Source organism: Ambystoma mexicanum, chromosome 6q (assembly GCF_040938575.1).
Source record: "Ambystoma mexicanum isolate Mex_15411 chromosome 6q, UKY_AmexF1_1, whole genome shotgun sequence".
Taxonomy (NCBI): domain Eukaryota; kingdom Metazoa; phylum Chordata; class Amphibia; order Caudata; family Ambystomatidae; genus Ambystoma; species Ambystoma mexicanum.
The window spans coordinates 1,366,904,981-1,366,927,936 of record NC_090937.1 but is presented as its reverse complement, the minus strand read 5'-3'; positions in this window follow the sequence as shown (position 1 = coordinate 1,366,927,936).

The window sequence follows — 22,956 nt, the reverse complement described above, 5'->3', positions numbered from 1 at the left end:
AGTCAAACCCTGGGTCAGGCGCACATTGTCAGAATATGGCAACATTTGGAACTCGCTTGGAATTGTATGATGAGTAAACAACGTCACTATTAGGCTGCATCAGGCTACATTTGTGGTGGAGGATGGGATGTGGATGGTTTCCATGTATTCTATGGTCATGGGTTGTTCAATTTACTAGAATGTTTGATCATGTTTATTCCTCACCTCGGCAAAATAGAGAATAGAAAGAAAATGCTGGTGGTACGTGTGAGAAACCTGAAGGTGTCTCACCCTATGTCCTCGGGGATCTGTCACCCAGGTGGCCAGGACACGGCCATCGCATTTGGGTCTAGTTCCTGGGGGTGAACCAGTGCGAAGGATCACCTGGGTGAGGGGTCTTTGGGGAGTGGGAGTCGGACACCGGATGGTGAGACGTGTATCCACTTCCATGTAACACCTTTTACTAAGTACCTTTAGGATACCTAGGAACTCTGCCCCCCCCCCCATTTACAACACAAACACTTTCTCATGAACAGCTCACTATGAGAGAAAATGAACTAACACCCGAGCCGTGTGCTTGACATGTCCCAGTACAATGGTCAGGCAGGGTCAGGCAATTACTGACCATCGCACACACCTGACATTACACTTCCCCACACGGATAAAAGGCGGAGCACGAGAGCTCACTCTGAGAAAGGCAAAATACATGAGGAAGCAGAAGTTCCAAGATGGCAGTTTAACACGGGGAGAAGTGCCCTTGACCTTTTCGATGATGAACGGTTACTTTCATGCACCCTCGAGAATAGAAAGCGTAAGACCAGGAAACCAAGCTGAAGAATATTGTATTGTGTGTTGGAGGTACCCGGGGTCCTTCTGCTTCGATAATCAAGGCAGGGAGAATCGCATGACCCTGTGGTACTCTCGTGGGCTCCTACAACAAAGCAGTGCCAGTGAATTAAACACAGCCGGTGAGTTGGGGAGACTGATACCAGACCGGTCTGTGCTGAAGCCAAGATTGCATGCAGCAACATTGTATGGTGAGCGCTGAAGTGAACACTGTGTTAAAGCGCATGTGATAACTAACACAAATGAAGTTGAACAACAGATCAGTGATTGAACTTTTAAACCATGATACAATACCTTTGACAGAGTGGTCCGGCACCATGTGGGTGCTCATTCGAAGGTCTCTGTAAGGTATCCAACTAAGAGTGGAGAAAGGTGACAGAGTGGCCAAGAGCTGTGCATCGGAGTGGTCCTGCGACGGGTCAAGTAAAATCCTGTGTACAGTGAAAAGTCTTCATTGTTGACACTACCAAACGAGTTGATGACAAAATAGAGAAAGTAGGTCAGAGCCCGAATGAGGGAGATCAATTGAAAGCTTTTGGGATAAAATAAGTTTGTGTTAAAGTGAATTAAATTGGTCCGAGCTCCGCAATGGAGACTAATGGGACATTGTGTTAAACTGGATCTGAGCCCGGCTGGATCTGAGGTGAATAGTGAATCACCCAAGAAACCGGACACATGCAAATTCTATGAAGAATGGATTAAAGGAGATCTGAGCCCGGATGAGGGGGATTCGAGGTGAATAGTGAATCACCTGAGAAATTGAGTATGTGTGAAATTCCAAGAGGAAAATTACGGATTGTTTGTCACATTAGGCCCTCTGAAAGAAGAGACTTTGATAGGCAAAGAGACTTGGGAACAGAAGGCCCTGAAGCTAAAGTTTGAGCTGCACCATCATGCCAGAGAAGCCAGAGACTGTGCTAAGCTCGAGTGTACCGCCTTGTCCCATGCTGAAAACGTGGGGGAGGGAGGCCAACGGTCTGAATATCCTGACATTGAACACTTCTTTATTTTACATAGCATTGTTTCCCACTCCATTTGTATTCAGAGGTAAGGATTGGCAATAGGTTTATTAATATAGGCCCTTTTATTTTGACAAGACATCACTAGGACTACGTTATTATTATTTAAGGATCGTAGCTCGCTCCCATCTTTAGATTTAGGATTAGATAGGTATTTTTCAAGCCCTTTTTGAAGTTCAATAAACACCCTTCAACTGGGGTCTCTTGTGTCTGTCTTACTGTTGATACCATGCCTTCCTTGCATACGCCACAAATAGAAATATAGCACAACTGCAGGGAAGTGCTACGGCTAACCCATTTAAAGAATAACAGCCCTAATGATAACTGGCATTCATGTTAGCTTTCTGGTAGAGCTGTTGCCAAGTGCTGGAACTATTCCATTAATTGTGTGTCAGCTTTGTTGATAATTAAGTGTCATCTCTCAAAATTCACTCCAGAGTGCTTGATCGCTGCTCAGGCAGAGAGCAGATGTCATGCTCAGTTGGGCCTCATTATGAGGTTGGAGGTAGCCTTGCTGGTTTTACCGGCAAGGCTACCTCCAAACTCGCATCCAGGTCTGGCACCCACGAATGGGCAATTACTGGGATATTCCGGCCCAGCCGGACCCGGTAATTACAATTTGCGGGTGCCAGGCCAGGTACATCCCCATTCCCATTTGAGCCAACTAGGGCTCAATGGGGAGGGTGGTAGCACCAGTACCGTTAATAACCGTACCGGTGCTACCATCATGTTCTGCTTGCGGGTGCTGGTATGGCCACCAGGTCAGACCTGGTGGCTGCAAGGGCACCCGCGAGCAGAACTACTAGTATGGCGGTACAGTAGCAACGGTGCTGGTAGCGATGCCGGCGCCATTGTTGCCATACTTGGAATGAGGCCCATTATCTTTTCTACTGAGACTGCAAAGAGGTAAATACCCTCTTCAAAGACACAGCTTAGAATCCCATGCACACAGCACACCTTCATACTCACCTCACCCTGCACACGCTTTTCACTGTAAATAAGTTAGATGAACTGGCTTTAACAACGCTTGAGTCGCTATTCCACAGGAAGCAGGACTAGCAATCTCATACCCTCCTGAATGCCACATTTACACTTATTCTTGTACTCCCTCCAGATTCTCGGCCAGCCTGAGTCTCTAGTCTCACCTTCGTTTCCTCTTCCCCCACAAACCACCATCTCATTCTGTACCCCCATATTATTCTCTGTCACCTGCCAGTGCTCTCTCTTCAGTTTCACATTTTTCCATACTGTCCTCCTCTGCTCCATCTCCTTATAGTATGCCCATGATCTGTGGAGTGTTGCAGAGGACCTGAAACAGACAGCCCCCACCAAAACTCCCCATAGTTATGGTGCAGGTGCAGTCAGTGTTTCATGGGTATGTAGTGCTAAATTCTGAAATAAAAGATAGAGGCATGAAAGTTTGGAAAATTAAGTTTAAAAACCTCAAACCACAAGTGAGAAAAAGTGAGAAAAGTTCAGAAAAAATACATGACTACAAAGGTAATCAATTTGAAGAGGCCAGGTGGATACAATGGGAAAGAGGATTGACATCTCCTCTTTATATTCGAAGGAAACATATTTGTTTTGGTGCATTTTGGTGGCGCAGGCCACCATGTCTGTCAAATTGTTGCTACAGAGTGATACAGAGAAGTGTAGTTTGCAAGCAGAATATAGGGTTGGCATGGCAACAAGTAACATTCCTGGCAAACATTGGTAGAAGCGCAGAATGTTATTTCTTGTCCTCCTGCGCAACAGCAACCAGTAAGGGATTGCCTTACTAGATTTTGGTCAATCAAGAATGGCATGTCGTTCATGCGGGGTTTTCTGGTTTGGAGCTGTAGAGGGTCTGGGTAGTGATCCGCTGGCCCAAGCGCACTGCTGGGCTCTTTTTACTTGTAGTACTCCCCTTTGCTGCCGGTCGTCCAAGCCCGATGGGATGGAACCACGCTAACTAGGAGGGATTTTTTTGGTGGGTGTGATACTCTCTGCCCGGCCTCCAGATGTTAAAAGAGAGGTCGGGTAATTCTGTATATGGAAGAACGCATGTAATGAGGAGCGCTAAAAAATCACGACCACACACGTCTGTGTCATACTCGGCTCTGCCACATTTCTGGTTATCGCTGTGTCTTTATTTCCTGTCTATCTTTCCCTTGTCACATGAGGTGGGCTCCTCCTCACTCACGTGACTCGGGTATGTGTGAACACCACATTCCTCCCAAACTTTTGCGATCCTTATGGTCTTATTCAGTGACCCCATGAACCGTTCGCATCTCCGTTCGCTTGCGGCCAACATGGGGTAATCCTCTGGTGACATTTCTGAGGCTTTACAGGAACTGCCGCAGTTCGCGGCTGGAAAAAGGGGCCCCATTGTCGCTCTTCATTTTCCGGTGTATGCCAGCGCAGTTATGACAAATGGGGCGCCTGTGGACTTAATGTGCTCGACTTCTCGGTACCTGCTGAATTCGTCTATTTGGACAAATAGGTAGCCTTCTCTGGCAATAGTACAGAACTCTACACTGACTGATTACCACCTTATGCTTCTTCTGGACGCATTTGCAATTGGTTCTGGCGCCATTTGTCTCCTTGATGATTGGCTTGCCGCACAGGTCTCAATTAGTTCCACTACCCTGTTCTGTATTTTTGGCATCCACACTGGGAACTTGAGATATGCTTGAGTTTCTACGATGCTCTGGTGTCCCTCGTGTAATAGCCGCAGGGCCCTTTCTTTTAACACCTCTGGCAGGATGGTGCAGTGTCCCTTTAGCACGGCCCCTTCTTCCAACACAGTCAGTTCATGTCTGATGCCGAACAAGGCCTGTAGTTTCTCTTGTGCTGTTGCAGTGCGATGGGCTACTGCAGATAGACGTTTTTCCAGTCTCCAGATAGTATGGTGTGTTTTGTGTGCTGGAAGCAGACATCTGCTTTGGTCTTTTCTGCTATTTCTTATAGCGTCATCGGCCTCGGACGGGCGCAAACTATCATGTGGCATACATGTTTTGCTGTTTCCTTGGTGTGTTCTCTTTCTTGAGGGGTGGCTGGTCATGGGTGGCGGGACAAATAGTCGGTGGGGTTGTCCGCAACTGCTCGGTATGTCACCTCAATGTTGAATGGTTGTAACTGCAGCATCCACTTCCCTAGGCGTGCTGGAGGCTTTGGGGCTGAGCCCTTGAAGATTGGTATTAGGGGTTTATGACCTGTAAATATCTTCACCAGTTGACTCAGGAGGAAGCCCTGAAAATGGCGGCATTCCCACAGTATAGCCAGTGCCTCTTTTTCTATGTGCGCGTTATTTTTTTAAGAGAATGCCCGGCTGGCAAAAGCGACTGGGAATATGGTGCCCTCCTGGTCGATTTGTGTCAACACAGCCCCTAGTCCTACCGGGCTGGCATCAACCAACAGTTTGGTGATGCGGTTTGTGTCGAAAAATGCCCTTCTGGTGGTGCTTGACAGGGAGTCCTTGATCTGTTGTTGCAAAGCATGTTGGTATTGTTTGGACCATTCCCCCTGTGTTTCTTTCTGGGTAGCCTTCTTAAGGGGGCTACGATGGTGGCTAGCTGTAAGAATCAAGACCCGGACCAGGTTTGGGTTGCTGAAATTATATTTTATTCATGTGATTTTAAACTAATGAAAATATAGTCCATGAACTCCTTGAGAGTTACTCCACTCTTAGGCAGTCTTCCAGGTACAGGATTTAAACCCTCCTAAGTCTCCTTGTTGTCCGGATAGGCCCACCAGTTGTTCCTTCTCTCCTCGTCCTCTTCGTATGACTAGGAAAATCAACAACAAACGCTGGATTAGTTCCCGGGCTTTTATATGATGTGAGTGACTTGCTTCCCCCCCAATGGAAAGCTTCCCTGTCATTCAGACTTCTCATTGGCTGGTATTGCCATGTCCCGCCTCCTTTAAAAGCTGCAGTGGTTTCCCAGAGTGGCTGATTCTGCTGCCTGCCAGAAGAGTCCCGCTCCCAGGCAACTCCATCCCGTGAGTCCTTCCCCCCTTTTGAAGTCTCTCCCTCTCGCCATGTGTTTTTGTTTCTGTGGCCGTTCCAGAACGGACCGCCCCGCCGAGCAAGCCGTCTCTCCCTTCTCTCCCTTCCTGGTGGGGAGCGACGCTCGGCGGGCCGTGTGGGCCGGCTCTCCGTGACTGCCCGTGTTTCCCGCGGGTTCGCCGTCACCAACCCGTCTCCCGGGCTGTAAGCCGCGGCGTTACCCTTGGCGGGTTCAGGTAAGGCTGGGCGGGAGGGGGCTGCTCTTTTCATGTCGCGGCCCGTTGCCGCGATCCTGTAGAGTCCCGGGGAGAACGGGTGGGACGGGGCTGCGTTTTCTGTCTCGCGGCCCATTGCCGCGATCCCGCGGAGTCCCGCTACCCCTCCCGGCACCCCCTCCACTCCGGGCCCCTTCTCACATCTCCCCATCACAAACCCTGGCCGATCGGGCAAGGGAGGATTCCGGGACAGATAGTCAGCCACCAGCTGGAAACCCGCAGGTCTGTGTAAGGTAAGGAAATTGAACGGTTGAAGAGACAGGAACCATCTGAGTACCCGCTGGTTGGTATCTTTGTGTCTTGCGAGCCACTGTAAGGGGGCATGGTCGGTATACAACGTAAAGCAGCGACCCAAGAGATAATACCTGAGGGTCTCTACCGCCCATTTGATGGCCAAACACTCCTTCTCAATAGTGGAATAGGCCTCCTCGTGAGGTACGAGCTTCCTGCTCACGAAACAGACGGGTTGAAGTTCGCCCCCTTGTTCCTGTGAAAGAACTGCCCCCAGCCCCTGATTCGACGCGTCCGTCTGAAGAAAAAATTGTCTATGGAAGTCGGGGCACCGAAGTATTGGATTTGAGGTGATCCTCTGCTTTAGGACATCGATGGCTTCCAAAGCAGCGGCATTCTTGGTCAAATCGGGAGACCCTTTGTTCCTTAAAGCGTCAGTTAGTGGAGCTGCCACCGAGGAGAAATCAGGGATAAATCTACGGTAGTAGCCTATGAAACCCAAAAAGGCACGGATCTGTTTCTTCGTGGATGGAGTAGGAATCTCGTGGATGGCCTGGATTTTCGAGAATTGCGGTCGTATCGTGCCTCCGCCTACCAAGTGTCCCAGATATTTCGTCTCGTGTGCTCCTATCACTGTTTTCTTCGGATTAATGTGTAGGCCTGCCTTAAACAACTCAGACACCGCCTGTTCCAAGTGGCGTACATGTTCTGTCCAGGTCATGCTATACACGACGATGTCGTCTAAGTAAGCCGCAGCATAACTCTCATGGGGACGTAGTATGACATCCATCAGTCTCTGGAAGGTGGCTGGTGCGCCGTGTAGCCCGAATGGCAAAACCTTGAATTGCTATAGACCTTGGGGAGTGGTAAAGGCAGTCTTTTCCCGGTCCGTGGATTTCAAGGGAATCTGCCAATAACCCTTAGTTAGGTTAAGCGTGCTTAGGAAATTGGCAGATCCTAGCCTTCCAACAGCTCGTCCATTCGTGGCATAGGATATGCTTCAAAATTGGAGATCGTATTTAATTGTCGGTAGTCCATACAAAATCTAATAGTACCATCGGGCTTTGGTACCAACACTATCGGGGATGACCATGGGCTGGTTGAGGGTTCAATTATGTCCATACGGAGCATCTCTTCTACTTCGTTTCGGATAACCATCCTTCGTGCTTCTGGAATACGATAGGGTCTTAGTCTAACAATCTGTCCGGGATCGGTTTTGATCTCGTGTTCGATTAAATTGGTCCTCCCTGGTAAGGCCAAGAACGCTTCTCCAAAGGGAGACAGTCTGGTCAAAAGTTCTGACCTCATGGAAGGAGTCAAGATGGTTCCCCATTGCACGTCTTCTAGCTTGCCCTGTTCATGATTCACGTTTTGTTCTGAGGTCTCCTCACCGGCATCCATTGTGGCTACCAATACAGGCGCGTTCCATGCTTTTAGCAGGTTCACATGGTATACCTTATCTGGTGTGGCACGATCGGGTTGGTGGATCCGATACGTCACAGGGCTGAGTACCTCCTTAACTTCATAAGGACCTCTCCATCTGGCCAATAGCTTGTTAGTACTGGTGGGTAGTAGGATTAGTACTTGGTCTCCCATTCGGAAAGTTCGCATCCGACTTCCTTTGTTATAGTTTTTCTCCTGGTTTGTCTGTGCGTGTCCCAGATTCGTCTCGGCCATCGAGCGGAGTGCTGTCAAATGTTCCTTCAACTCTTCGGTGTACTCTGTTAAAGAGATCTCATCCGAAGTCTCCCATTCTTCTTTTACAAGGTCCAAGATGGTTCGGGGTTGTCATCCGAAAAGGAGCTCGAAAGGAGAAAAACCGGTAGACGACTGTGGGGTGTCGCGTAATACCATCAAGACCAAGGGCAATATGCGGTCCCAGTTCTTCCCATCGGACCCGGTCACTCTCCGTATCATTTTCTTGATCGTTTTGTTGTACCTTTCGACAAGGCCATCGGTCTGGGGATGGTATACCGAGGTGCGTAACTGATGTATCTGCAGTCTTTCGCATACCTGCCGAAGTAAGGTGGACATAAAATTGGTCCCTTGGTCTGTGATAACTTCCGAGGGTAAGCCCACTCTTGCGAAGAAGGGAATGAGCTGGTTGCATAGTTGTCGGGCTGATGTTCCCTTCAAGGGAAAAGCCTCTGGATACCGCGTAGCATAGTCAACAATGACTAGTAGATACTTGTATCAACGGGATGCGGGTTCTATTGGTCCAACGATGTCCATGCCTATCCGCTGGAAAGGAACGTTAATAAGGGGCATTTTCTGCAAAGGAGCTGTTGCTGGTAAGACGCCACTTGTTAGCTGGCAAGTGGGACACGCCTTACAGAACTGGGATACTTCACCGGATAGGCCTGGCCAGTAGAACCGTCTCAGTATGTTCTGCTGCGTTTTCAGGGAGGCCATATGTCCTCCGCAGGGGTGGTTGTGTGCCAGTTGCATTATGACCATTCTATGGGGTTTTGGTAATATCAATTGTTCCTTTACAGTCCCATCGTCCGCCTTATATTTTCTGTACAATAGTCCATGACGGAACAGGAAGCCAGGTCCTTTTGTTACGTCTGGATCTTTCTCATTGGCCGCTCTCTCACGGGCTACCCGAAGGGTGGGATCATTTAGGGTTTCCCCCCTCAGGGAGTCCTCATGATCCTCGGGTTGCCAGTTAATGGGTCGGGTCATGTAACTGGCTTGGCACCACTCTAGTCTATTCCGTCTTTTATGTCCGGGGGGGGTTTCTAGAGTCACCTATGTTTGAGGTTCTGTTGCTCTTCGCTCTTTCTTCATCCAGTGCTTTACTAAAGTGGGGTAGGTCAGTTCCCAGGACCACTGGGGTGGGTAGTGTAGGAAGGACGGCAGTCTTTAATTGAGTGGTTTCATGATTCACCTCTATCTGTACCTCTCTCATCGGGTATGTTTTAATGTCCCCATGTATACACTTTATCGGTATAGAAATGTTAGGTAAATTAGGGTTATTACTCACGGTGGGAGATATGGCTGTTTGTCGACTTCCGCTATCCAGCAGCCCCCGGGTCGGTCGTCCATCCACTCTTATATCCACGATGTATGGCCCAGGGTTACGTACTTCCGGGTGTGGCTTCATGTAGCCAATTTCCATAGGTTCTGTGGTCTTCCTTCTGGGGCAAAACCGGGCAATGTGACCCCATTCACCACACTCAAAGCACTGGGGTTGTCGGACTCCCGGGATTATGGGTGGCTGTCTTTCCTCATATCCAGTCTTCCTTTCTTCTAGTTTCCTGGAGACCTCCTCCGGTTGCCTCCATCTGGTGTGTGCCACTTTTGGGCCTTTTTGTATCTGATGTTCAAAGTTCGGCGACGTCATCCTTCCTGGTATACTTGTTGAGGGGAAGCGACTGTACCCGGCCTTTTGATAAGCCGATGCAATGTCCACGGCTTCCGCCAATGTAGGCCTGTGGTGTTGCCTAACCCATCTTTGCATTGGGCTCTGCAAGGCTTCTAAGAACTGTTCCAGGATTATTTTATCTAGGAGGGGTTGGTTGGCTGGTGTAGGGGATTGCATCCACTTCTCCCTCAGATCTTTAATGCGGTAATATAACTGTCTGGGACTCTCTCCGTTTCTTAACTTGGTGTCCCTTAGCTGAAGGCGATAGGCCTCCTCATCCAGGCCTAGACGGTCCAGTATAGCTGCTTTAATTTCCCCATATGGAGTGTTACCATTGGGGTTCACAGCCTGATATGCACCCTTCATTACCCCAGATAACAAGGGAGCCACATACTGTCCCCAGCGTTCAGGCGGCCATTGCGCATTTCTTGCAATCCTCTCAAAACTTGTGAAGAAAAAGGCTGGATCCTCTCCCTCCTTATACTTCTGGAGCAGGGTGGACGGTACCATGGGTTGGTTCCTCGTGCTGGTTACTGCATCTGTGAGCCAGATAATGTACTCATGTTGTTTGTCCTGGGCCGTGGTCTGTAGGGTGCCCTGTAACTGGATGGCTTGCTGGAACGCCTGGCGATCAGCCACTGCCTGTTGTGTTTGCAGATGTATTAATTGCTGCAACTGCTGTTGGCCATCCGTCAGGGTTTTAATTAGGGTCTCCATCGCGTTGTCGCTGATCCCACCTTCGTCGCCAATGTAAGAATCAAGACCCGCACCAGGTTTGGGTTGCTGAAATTATATTTTATTCATGTGATTTTAAACTAATGAAAATATAGTCCATGAACTCCTTGAGAGTTACTCCACTCTTAGGCAGTCTTCCAGGTACAGGATTTAAACCCTCCTAAGTCTCCTTGTTGTCCGGATAGGCCCACCAGTTGTTCCTTCTCTCCTCGTCCTCTTCGTATGACTAGGAAAATCAACAACAAACGCTGGATTAGTTCCCAGGCTTTTATATGATGTGAGTGACTTGCTTCCCCCCCAATGGGAAGCTTCCCTGTCATTCAGACTTCTCATTGGCTGGTATTGCCATGTCCCGCCTCCTTTAAAGGCTGCCGTGGTTTCCCAGAGTGGCTGATTCTGCTGCCTGCCAGAAGAGTCCCGCTCCCAGGCAACTCCATCCCGTGAGTCCCTCCCCCCTTTTGAAGTCTCTCCCTCTCGCCATGTGTTTTTGTTTCTGTGGCCGTTCCAGAGCGGACCGCCCCGCCGAGCAAGCCGTCTCTCCCTTCTCTCCCTTCCTGGTGGGGAGATACGCTCGGCGGGCCGTGTGGGCCGGCTCTCCGTGACTGCCCGTGTTTCCCGCGGGTTCGCCGTCACCAACCCGTCTCCCGGGCTGCAAGCCGCAGCGTTACCCTTGGCGGGTTCAGGTAAGGCTGGGCGGGAGGGGGCCGCTCTTTTCATGTCGCGGCCCGTTGCCGCGATCCTGTAGAGTCCCGGGGAGAACGGGTGGGACGGGGCTGCGTGTTCTGTCTCGCGGCCCATTGCCGCGATCCCGCGGAGTCCCGCTACCCCTCCCGGCACCCCCTCCACTCCGGGCCCCTTCTCACACTAGCTCTGGGATGAATCTGGCACAGTATGTAACCATTCCCATGAAGCTTCTGATCTCCAATGCAGAGGTGAGGGCTTTGGCTCCCTTGATGTCTGTCACCTTGTGGGGTCTGGTCATGCTCCCTCCACATTGAATACATAGCTAAATAAGTTCGGTTTGCTCTTGCCAAATTCACGCTTCTCCATCAATACAGGGAAATGTATTCCCAACAAGTCCATTCATGAGGCTTAAAATTATGAAAGCAATTTAACTGTACCATAAAAGAGACAAAATGCATATGTAGGCTTAATCAAAACAATTGATATCACATATATTAACTGAATCATAAGTGTATTTTATTCTATTATTTATGAAGAAATTAATCATCCACTTCATTAGAGTCTTCGGTCACTAATACAAAAGTGTTTTTTCCTTTTCTATTAAGAGCAGCATAGAGCAATTATGTTAGATATACATTCAGGACTTTCCGGATCTCGTTTTGAAAGACCCCAGCATCTGAGGATATCATGAAGTTCAGCCTCCAGTATATACTGAGGTCTAGGTGGGACGAAAATGTTGTGATATAGTCTAATTTGCTGAAAATCTTTGCCCCAGATTAGATCTATGATTAGCTCATCAATCGTTGGGGTCACGTGCTGTTCATGTCCGATGGCTACATTGGGTAGCCGCATGTCAATGCAGATCCTGACTGCGTTTGGTTGTCATTGTTTTTGTGCCACGACCATGGGGGATACCCATGTCATTGGTCCTGAGGTCTTCTCAATTATTCCTTGGGATTCCAGCTTCTCAAGTTCTTTTTCTAGGACTTTGCGCAGGTGAAAGGCCACCTGGCGGTGTCTCACAGCCTTGGGTTCGATCGTTGGTCAATGTATAGTTTGACTGTTCTCCCTTAAAGGCATCCTATGTCTTAGAAAACCTTGATGTGTCTTGCTAGAAGGTTTAAGAAAGTTCTATATGTGCACTCCAAGTTGTAAATACTACATAAATCTGTTGGTGACTATAGAGGAGTGCGGGGGAGAAAAGCAGCCCTGGCACCAGGCTGTAAATACAAAGGACAAAAGAAACTGGTGTCCACAAACTGTGGAACAATCACGCCCCATGCACACCCAAAGTTGTGTGTATCAACACACTCAATTAACTGTATAGTTAAGTAAGTTAAAGAGATCAAGTTACAAGATCAATAATCAGGGAGTCCATTTTTAGAGTTAAAAAGTAATGTTATTAAAAAAAATAATAGTAATAATAAGCATGACTTGAATTGGATCATACATATATTAAGGATCATGACAAATGATACATTAGTAAAAATGATAGACATGTACTCTATATATGTACAATGTATAGCTTTTTTCATAAAAGAGCCCTACGCGTTTCGGGACTGTGGTCCCTTCGTCAGGAGCAACAATGTCTTTTGTTGATTCTTCAGCTTTCACTCTGATGCACTCTGTGTCAAAAGGTGGACAAAGTAACAAAGATAAAGTGTTTACTACTTTCTACTTCTGAATGATATTCCATAGTTCTAAATAGAACTGTAAATTGTATGCACTTGTAATCTGGCATATGTATCTCTTCAGACAATCACCTGTGTACAGTCAGCAGAGTTGTGGTGGCTGGTTGTTTATGAGGTCTGTAGCTTCCTAATATTCTGCCACCTCAGAGAGAGGAAGCCGCGTGTAACGGTGCATCCACCGCCATAAGCATTAAATCATTGTTGGGCATACCGCTATATGGTTGATACTGTGCATGTGCCACCTCGTGGTGATGTCAGAGGTAAACAAATGACGTCACCATGTGGAGACGTAGCGCATGAGGAGTCATTCAACATTGTTGTTGAATCGGGAGTGTTAATGCTGGACGCAAACTGCACCAGCCTTAGCTTTTCGGCTGTATGGCAGCTCTGGAGTGTCTCCAACCCTGCGTCTACCACATAGATCTTGGCACTGCGCGTTGTACATTGTGTGTTAGGTGTGAGTGGAATGAACCAGTCACTGGCAGTGGTTTTTTGTATCCATATGCAAATAGCTGCACCCGCCTGTCTCAGAGTCGCGGCAACGGTTCAATTGACAGTCACCATCACTCCAGTATCGATTACAACCTTGGTGGGGGTCCCATCGGCTAAAATGATGCAGAGTGGTCATCTGGACCCTTTCCCTCTGGGTTTGTTCTTCTGGGGCTTGATGGCAGATATCATATGGACACATTCCCCCTTCTTCGGTCAAACCCGTTTTCTTTCTGGAGATGTCTCTTCTTCTGAGGTGTCATCAGTGCCACTGCTGCTGTGTGATCTTCTCGCAGTGGCTACGGCCTTTGCCTTGCCTGTCTCCTAACGTCTGGTGGTTTGCTTCTGTTCTGAGGGGATGGATTTAGACAGACAGCCACAAAATGATTCAGTCTCTTGCATTTGCGACAGATTACCCTAATGCTGGGCAGGGCTCTCCACTATGCCAGGGTCCTCTGCACCACTTGCATGAGTCCCACCGTCCTGTCGTCTTTCCGGGTGTTGTATTGGCGGGGCGTCACTATCTGGCCTGCCTCTGACTGCTGCTATCTATTTCTCCTTCTGGACATTGTTGAGTGGAAGCCATTGCATGGCGGCTTCCATGATTGCAACCTGGTCATCAGTGTGTTCTCATAGTCTGCCCATGGCCAGGATGCAGTCTAGGGGTATTTTCTTCTCTGAGAGTACAGCGCTGTGTAGTTTATCCGAGGAGATCCCATTGATAATTTGTTGGCGGACAGCAAACTCCTCCTCTGGGAATTTACATCCCAGTGCCATTTCTCTGAGGCGCACGTGGAAATGGTCGAGGTTTTCTTTTGCCCTTTGATGTGTCATGCAGAAAAGGAATCTTTCATAATCAGGGTTTTACTGTTGTTTGAATTTGTTGTTTAGCGCTGTCTTCCCTGCATCGTAATCATCTGTTGCGCCCCTTTTAGGCAGAGTTTTGAACAGTCTGAGCACTCTGGTGCCAAGGTTAAATAATAGCAAGGTGCAGAGTTTTTTTGCTTCCGTAATATCATTAGCTTGCATGTTTAGTTCAAATTGTTGGAACCATATTTCCCAGCGTAAGGCTGCTCCTGTGACATAAGGGTCAAAACCGTCTCATGAATGTCCCATGCGTGGTATATGGTCCAGGTATTGGCCTTTCCACCCTCACAGAGCTTCTCCTAGAGCTTCTGCTGCTTCCTTCTCTAGTTGGGCTACTCTGTGGGCTTGCCATGAGTGCAGGAGTTTGTGTGTCTTTAATGCCCTTGTTGCGTGTTGCTCAGGGGCTCAGTGGCCTTATTGTCACCAATATGGTGCCTCTCCCTCACGTTCTCACCTAGTGCAGGTCGGCATGCCGTGGCACACTTCTCCTCTTACATTACCAAGATTGGCCACTGGTGGCCCCTTGTTAATCTGAAGGAGCCGGCAGCTGCAACATGGAGCAACTGATGGTGCTTGTTATATCAGAGAACACGTGGAGTCGGCTATGCTTAGTCGCCAGTGTGATACTCTCTCCCCGGCCTCCGCATGTTAGGAGGGAGGTGGGGGAATTCTGTTTATGCACCGCATGTGTAATGAGGAGCGGTAATAAATCACAACCACACATGTCTATGTCATACTCGGCTCTGCCCCATTTCCAGTCATCTCTGCATTCTGTCTATCTTTCCCTAGTCACGTGAGGTGGGCTCACCCTCACTCATGTGACACGGGCATGTGTGAACAGCACAGTAGGCACCACCCTTAGCGACGAGCACTGCTGTAAGCAAGGTCCCCATGTGTTTGGTTAGAAGCTTGGCTTTGCTTCCAGCCTTGTTTTGTCTGTGTGCCCTCTCTCCTTGCAACCCTCCCTCCCCGGGGAGCGGTCGGCCATGGGGCTGTTTTTGCAATTCGCTGTTGTTGGTGGGTATGGTGCTTCTTTTTCGGCGAGGCGTCAGTGATAGAGTATTTGGGAGTGGGAGGTGATGGGGATGTTTAAGCTTCATTGCTGCTCGGTTTCTATTGTCTGTGTGCGCTCTCGAGCGAAGTACTTAGTTGGAGGACTTTGGGTGTCATTGGCAAGGGGCAGGCGGTGGTGGGCGCTTTCAAGTCTTGGGCCGAGTGTCAGTCTTAGGAAGGCTGTCAGTAGGGGGCAGCGAGGAAGTTGTGTATTTGGGACAGCTTGGTGTGCCGGAGTTGAGGTGAGGGGCTGGTGTGGTCAGAGGCTTTCTTGATTGGCCCACAAGTTGTCTGTTTAGGGGGTGGTTGAGTTTTCATGCCGCAGCAGAGGATTGACTTGATGGGGCACCTTGGCACGTGGTGGGTCATTGGCAGGTGCGCGCTGCTCACTTTGGATCCCCTTGCTGTTTGGTACATCTGGGGTGTGTTGTACAGCAAGCCTAGAGAGGTTCAGGCATTGTGTGTTTACTGAAAGTGGAGAAGCTTGTTAATAGCAGTCTTATGTTGTATGCAGTGGGGTGCTGTCTGGCCCTCGCCTTATGGGCTGTGTTTCACTGGCTCACTTTCTTTGGCTCTTGGTCGCCCCTAACTCCCCCCACCCCAGCCTTGGGACCGAAAGGTGGGATTGGCCACAGCAGCAGCAATGCAATGCAAATGGTGCAGCATAAGGCACAGGCACTTCTCTTATGGCTGGTTAAGATGTGGTGCAAACTGCAAACAAAGCACCTAGATAAGTCAAGCACTTGGCTTACTTCAGTGTCAGCCTAAGGGGGTCATTTTAGCTGGCTCTTTATATGTGGTAAGCGAGGGCCCTTGTGTTGTGTTCGTGCGTGACCCCTTCGCTCTCCCTCCTCCCCAACGCTTTTTCCTGTGTGAGGCCTGGTGCACTCAGTGGGACGCCGCTGATGAAGGTGAGAGGAGTGTTGAGAATGTATAATATAATATATAAATAAAAGTCGGTTTTCCGCTGCACCATGAGGTGAGCATACCGAGGCAGTTGGCCGTTACAGGTGGATAACGTAGCCTTTTTTTAGGCATGCAGTCAATCTCATGCCAGATTAAGAAGAGCGGGAAAATGGGGGTTGCTAGCCAAACTATTGTTTTACGATTAGTTCATGACACTTGGGTTTGCAATTTCCTTTGTGACGAGATTTGAGCGGCTGTAAAATGTCAGTTACTGGCATGCTATCTAATGTATGGATGTTGTGAACTGTATGCGATTTGCTTGTTTTCTGTTGTAATGCTGGTGTAATTTAGACTGTTGTCAGTTATACATTTAAGTTTTATTGTACAAGGTTATATAAAGGGTTTACAAGGTAGGAGTTATGTGACGTGCCAGCGCAGTGAGTACCCTGTTTAAGAAGATGGGGTAGTCATGAGGGGTAGTCATTGTTATATCCGCCCTGCGCCGCGCTACGCGGTGACGCAGGGCGTCTGAATAAAAGCCCTGCCCCCGCGCAAGGGAGGCAGTTCAGGGCACAGCATCCAACAACGTGTGGCGTGTTTCATTTTGCTCCAGCTGGAGCTGCGCCACTGCGGCCTACCTCAGAGGCCTACAACGTTCTGCCTCCGCGTGGAGCCAGAACATAACAGTGGCGACGAGGGCAACGGGACCCAGCACACGCACTCGGCGCCCGACCATCTCATTCCTCCTTGAACGCACGGCAAACCAACATCCACGGGCCACTGGCACCACTCTTCGACGGGTGGGCCTACCCCACACGCAGCGTGCACGTGCGTTCACGGCAGTGAACATTTGGAGAGAGGCAGCGGCCCCGCCCGCCAACACTTCATAGGCCGGCCTCAACAGGGACCATCAAGAGACGACACCCGCCATGGCGACCGGCACGTCCACCCCCGGGCCTGGCACGCCCTCCAGACTCGCGGCAAATTTGTCGACTCCGCCACCGCCAGCTCGCCCACAAGGCAGCTCCTCTACTATGATTCAGCCATTCGACCCATTCACGGATCCATCCTCGGTTGGCCCCCGGTGGCAGCTATGGCTCCAAAAATTTGAGATGGCTATGGAGTGCAAAGACGTAACCTCGTCCAGGAAGATGAGATCACACCTACTATTGAATGTGGGGGACGAGGTGCTACGTATTTTAAACGCGCTAACCATTGCGGATGGCCAGGACATCTACCAACTATCGAAAGATGCTCTGACGGCTCATTTTCTCCCGCAACTCAACCCTGATTATGAAACTTTTATATTCTGCACCACGTTTCAGGAAGAAGAGGAGACCTTGGATGCCTATCACACCCGGCTCAGGAAACTGGCGATGTCGTGTGAGTTCACGGATGTCGAGAAAGAAATTCGGAGACAACTCATTAACGGCATCCAATCCGAGAAACTACGAAGGTTGGTGCTGGGTGAGGGGCATCTCCCTGACGCGCATTCGGGAGCTGGGTTGTCAAAGGGAGCTGGCACATGCCAGGGCCGCCAACATGGGCATGACTCTGCAAAAATTACAACCGGCCCTCGCGTCATCCATGGTGGCCCATGTCACCAATAGACAGTCCACCGGAGATGAATCTGGCGGCAACTATGCACCGGCCAGATGGCAGCCACAGATCCCGGGGCCCACGGAGTGTGGATGGTGTGGTGGATCGCGTCATGGATGGTGAAATTGCCCGGCACAAGGCACAACGTGTGGGGCATGTGGTAGAAAGGACCACTATGCCAAGGTGTGCCGTTCCTCGGGCGCTCCACTACCGCCTCCGCAGAACCCCCAGGAGAGGAGTGGAACAAAGAAAAAGAAGCAGGCAGTCACGAGGCGTGTCGAAACGACCAACTCGTCGACCGAGGAAGACGGGGATGAAATCACAGGGACTCAACTGGACCCCGGTAGAGAGCAGTGGACAAAAGGGAGGAAAGTCTACCTAGTGTCAGCCCTGGATCGTGGGCATGATACGCAGAAGAAAGGGCTCCGGAGGCGCAAATGCCAGGTCACCATCCAAAACCAGCAGGTATGGATAACCATAGACACGGGAGCCTCGGTGAACGTCATGCCCACGTGCACTTTCAAAACACTGCAACCACGACCAGCCCTCAAGAACACTGACTCTCCTGTTTGCATATGGCTGCAAAAAGCCGCTACCGGTGGTTGGCAGATTCCGCACCACCCTCAGCCATGGTGAAAACAAGCTACCATCCAAAATATACGTAGTGAATGCGGGGATCGAATGCCTTCTGAGCAGTGATGCCGGTGAGGACCTAGGGCTGGTACAGTTCGTCAGTCAAGTCAAGGAAGCACAAGAGGTCGAGAAAATCCTTGCACAACATCCCAACCTGCTAAACGGGATTGGGTGTCTGAAAGGAAAGACGATCAAGCTCCACATTGATAAGTCAGTCCAGCCAAGGGCCGTCAGACATCAGAGGACCCCATTCCACATGCGCGAACAGGTGGCGATAGAACTGAAAGCGTTGGAAGAAGCTGGCATCATCGAAGAGGTGACGGGGCCGACACCATGGGTGTCCCCGATGGTGGTCACAAGGAAACCCAAACAGCCGGGAAAGGTCCGCATTTGCATAGACATGCGCCTCCCGAACACTGCCATCAAGAGGGAGCGCCACATCACGCCAACCCTCGACGAAATTGTGGCTGACCTCACAGGATCGAGAGTCTTCTCGAAGGTTGATTTGAAAGCAGGTTACCATCAGCTGAAGCTACACAAAGACTCTCGGTACATAATGACATTTTCCACACATTTGGGTCTGCGAAGATACAAGCGGCTAAGTTTTGGTATATCTTCGGCGGCCGAAGTCTTCCAACAGACCATTCAAGAAGTCATCCGGGACATACCAGGTGTCCTGAATGTTAGTGACGACATCCTGATCCATGCCCAGGACAAAGTTGATCACTCGAGAAGACTACAGATGCTTCTGGACCGATTGGAGGATGCGGGCCTAACCATTCATGAGGAAAAGTGTGAGTTTTTCAAGACAGAGATATCGTTCTTTGGCTACAAGTTCAGCAGCTCTAGCATCTCACCGGACCCCCAGAAGGTTGCTGACATACAGGCGGCGAGTCCGCCCAGGACACCCACCGACGTCCGCAGCTTCCTGGGGATGGCCACATACTGTGGGAGATTCATCCAAAACCTGGCCACTTTTTCGGAACCCCTTCGAGAACTTACAAAGCACAACGTGAAGTGGGAATGGGGGAAAGCTTGCCAGGATGCCTTCGAGAGTATTAAAGAGTCGCTGTCCGTGGAAACGAGAATGGCGTATTATGATACATTACTTCTGACTAAACTCTACGTGGACGCCAGCCCTGTTGGCCTGGGGGCCATTCTCATGCAGGTCACCAAAGAGGGCGAGAAGAGACCCATCGCCTACGCGTCGCGAGCTCTTACGGCGACGGAGCAGCGATACTCTCACATCGAGAAAGGCGGCAATCGCCGTACTGTGAGGGTGCCGCCATTTCCACCTCTATCTGTACGGCCGCAGGTTCACGGCAATTACAGACCACAAACCCCTCCTACCAATCTTCATGGGCACCTCCTCGCACCCGCCGGCCGGAATAGCCAAATGGCTGCTACATCTCCAGCAGTACAATTTTGAGTTGATTTATCAGCCGGGATGCGGCAACCCAGCGGATTTTCTCTCCAGGCACCCGAGAGCGGCGATGCCACAGGAGGTTCAGGTGGCCGAAGAGACCGAAGAGCACATCTGCCAGGTGGTGCGGGCCATGAGGCCGAAGGCGGTCAGCATTGAGGACATCGCGGAGGAAACAGGCAATGACCCCTGCTGCGATTTGGTAAAAGATGCCATCATTTCGGGTGACTGGAGGTCATTCATGAAAAACACTCACAACAGGACGGATGAGACAAAGGCGTTCCTCACAGGAACATTCACCGTCCACCAGGATCTGTCGATAACAGCAGGGTCTGCGGCTCCGCGGAAATCGCATCGTCATTCCGCCAGGCCTGCACGACCGGATAGTGGCCCTCGCCCATGAGGGCCACCAAGGGATGGCTCGAACGAAGGCTCGAATTCGACACCGAGTGTGGTTTCCACGGATAGACGAAAAAGTAGAAAAACTAGTTAACACCTGCCTACCATGCCTGATAACCGGAGCCCCACCTGATCCAGAACCTATCCTATCGGCGGAACGAGGCTCTGGCAGGTGGGACGCAATCAGCATTGATTTCTGCAAACTACGAGAGGGCCTGTACCTCCTGGTGGCTATCGATGGCCACCCCCGATACCCCGAAGTCGAGGTGTTCGAATCCACGGCGGCAGAAGTGGTCATCCCGGCCATCAAGAAGATGTTCGCGACACATGGACTACCCACTACGATCAAAAGTGACAATGGCGCACCCTTCCAAGGGGTGGAGTTCAAACAATACTTGCAAGATCTGAACATCCGGTATCACCACATCATGCCAAGGTGGCCCCAGGCGAATGGGGATGTGGAACGGTTCATGAGAACAATTAACAAAGTGTTGAGGCTATCGAAGGCAAATGCCAGTCGGTGGAAAGTCGACCTCTATCGGTTCCTGAGGAACTACAGGGTCACCCCGCACTGCACAACTGGTGTCCCCCCAGCTGATCTCATGTTCGGCACCATCATAAGGTCGTCCATTCCACATCACCGCAGCAGAAGACCGGACGACCTCGACAATGGGCGCACCGAAAGAAGGAGAAGGGACGCCAATGCCCACATGTGTACCAAGAGGAGGTCGCGACCATCCGACCACCAGGTGGGTGACCAGGTGGTCATGTTACGGAACCCGATGAAGTCCAAGATGGACTCCCGCTACGAGACTCTCCATGGACCGTCCGCGAGACACAAGGGACCATGATAACCGTACAAAGGGGACACCGTCAGGTGACACGCAACGCGTCGTGGTTCAAGGTGGCGCCGCGCAACCTCTAGACGGATGGGGACTGTCCCCAAGAAGATGTGGATTCCCCACTGATCGAGGACGAACATGAAAATCACCAGGGCGAAGAAAATGCAGGTGACAGAACGTGGGAGCAGTGTAGTGAACCGGACCTGGGTGAGCCGGAGGTGGAAGATGAGAGATCTGATAAGACAGTAGAACCCACCTCCCGGGTTGGCAGATATGGCCTGAGAACCACCACCCAGCCGCCAGCTTGGCTCAAGGACTATGTGTGGTAGTTTACACTTTGAGAACTGTGAAAGTGGAAAAACGTTTGTATTTGTTGCGTTCATAAGTATAGGCCCCTTCGTGTGGGTGTGTTCAGTGTTGTGTTTGTTTATAATAAAGGAGAAATGTTATATCCGCCCTGCGCCTTGCTACGCGGTGACGCAGGGCATCTGAATAAAAGCCCCGCCCCCGCGCAAGGGAGGCAGTTCAGGGCACAGCATCCAACAACGTGTGGCGTGTTTCATTTCGCTCCGGCTGGAGCTGCGCCACTGCGGCCTACCTCAGAGGCCTACAACGTTCTGCCTCCACGCGGAGCCAGAACATAACAGTCATGTGGCATATTGGTAAACGTCAATCATGGAAATGCCTATTGTGCATTATCCTTCCTTGCATTAATGGAAGCATACAACTTGCTCTGCTTCATAATGTATTATGCCTTGTCCTTGTGTTCATAACACAGGGATCCAACCAGGCCCCAATTTTAGAGGTGTTAACTTCGACGGTTGTATTAGGTGGGTAGAAAGCAAATTCTTTCTAGTCTCTCTAAGCAGGACACGAGTATGTTATATGCATTCTTTAATCTGCAGAAGAGTGATTGAACTGGTTCTGTTCTTAATCACAAGAAGGAATTGCCATTAGCTAGAAGGCGGCGAGGGACAGTTAGTTATGTAAATGTATTCATAACGAGTTTCCTGAAGTTTCACTCTACCATTAAATACATATTAACAAAACGCTGGCTGTGAAGCATATAGCTTGATTACCAGTCCCAAAAACCTGAATTAATAACTGCCAGGGGGTGCCTTGATTCACCTTTTTAAGGGGCGGCTAGGAGTCATGGACCTCCACCTCCTGATGAAGCTGTGACTAATGGCTCCTGGTCATCAGTCATTCATGCCTAAAGCAAGCCAAGCACGATGCTTACGCTATAATCTTGGGGCCTAGTTTGCTGTGCCTTCAAGTCTGTGCCTTCAAGTATGATAAAACACAAACAGCCAGGAATAATGGTTTGAAAGCTATTTGAAGATGACAGCTCTGAATCGTTGCATAAAGGACAATGCCACTGAGTTATTTTAAAGTATTTTGAAGTAACTCATTATTTCCTAAAAGCATCTACATTTATAAGGCATGCAGTAAGAATAGTGAAAATAATACATAAAGCCACCAGTCATAGCATTAAAGGGATGAACATGTGGAGTACGAACAATAAAAAAGTAATTCTAGTGTAAATACATGGAAGACACAATTTCCCCTTGTACTACACAACCAGTCTGAACACACCCTCCATAAGAACCATTGCACTCGCGTTGGAAAGAAAAAACAGTTGCAAGATAAATGGCTTCCTCTCCTTCGAGCTCTGGTCTGTTGCCATCTGTTTCGCTCTCCCCAGTCCTCCTAGACCCAAATTCCATTTGTGCTGGCCCAACAAGACGTACGTCTACTTGTGTGTACGTGTGCGTGCCTGTGCGTGTGTGTGTCTCTTGGCCTGGCCTATATGTATTTTAAGTTGGTAACAAGAAATGGCAGCCAGTAAGTTGAAAAATCTAAATGTCCGTTCTTAGAAGTCATAGGTCACATGTTCCCCTATGTATCAGAGTTACGATCTTTGTAACAT